The sequence below is a fragment of the Brassica oleracea genome, chromosome C6, assembly GCF_000695525.1.
Source record: "Brassica oleracea var. oleracea cultivar TO1000 chromosome C6, BOL, whole genome shotgun sequence".
Lineage (NCBI taxonomy): Eukaryota > Viridiplantae > Streptophyta > Magnoliopsida > Brassicales > Brassicaceae > Brassica > Brassica oleracea.
Genome location: NC_027753.1, coordinates 20,483,114 through 20,484,087, shown reverse-complemented (window position 1 = coordinate 20,484,087; position 974 = coordinate 20,483,114).

The following is a 974-nucleotide window of genomic DNA, read 5'->3' as shown; positions in this document are numbered from 1 at the left end:
TAAGTGTGGAAAATTTTGTGATACATGTCCATACCAAGAACGGCTTAGCCGAATTCTTTTAAAACGCAAATAGCTGATTGATAGACCATAACTTATGAGGTCAAAACTCCCATTCACAGCTTGGACCACACGAAATTTACATGCACCTAAGTTAATATGCATGAGGCTATTTAGTGAGCATAGATATCCCCTATCACAATTATTAACAGGTCAAGAGCCAGACATACCCCATCATAAGACATTTGGATGTGCTATCTATGTATAATTGCTCCACTACAGAGAACTAAGATGGGACCTCAAAAGGATGATGGGGATATATGTTGGATATGATTCTCCCACAATAATAAAGTACTTTGAGCCAACTATGGGTGATTATATTTGAGGCCAGATACGCAAATTATTTTAAGACCAGGAGGAGAAAAAAATAATAAAGCTGGTAAAATAATGGTAAAACAAATAGAATGGAATCAACCATCAATGTGTTGGCAAGATCCTCGGACTAAAGAATGTGAAATAGACGTCCAAAGATTATATATTTACAAATCTATCTAATCAAATGCCAGACACATTTGCTGACACGAAAAAGAATGACTACGTCATATATAAACCAGCTTGTAAAGCACCAACGAATTTGATGTCCAAGAAGAGACACAGTCAAGTTGCTACAGAGTCTAGACAACGTATGAAACGTGGTAGACCAACTAGGTTCCAAAAGATAAGAATCCTCGGAAACAAAAGAAAGGTGCAGAGAATGATAATCAAAATCCAAATCCGATGTTACTAAGGAAACCATTCCAGACATGGAGATAAGGACTCTAAGGTACAGGTACCAAACAATGTAGCTTGGGATGCCAAGCTGCAAAGTTCTCAATCGATTATATCATGTCTGAAACATAATGGAACCAATAAGGAATGTCGACATAAGATGATTTATTTGCATACAAGGTAGCACTTGAATTTATGAATATAAGCGA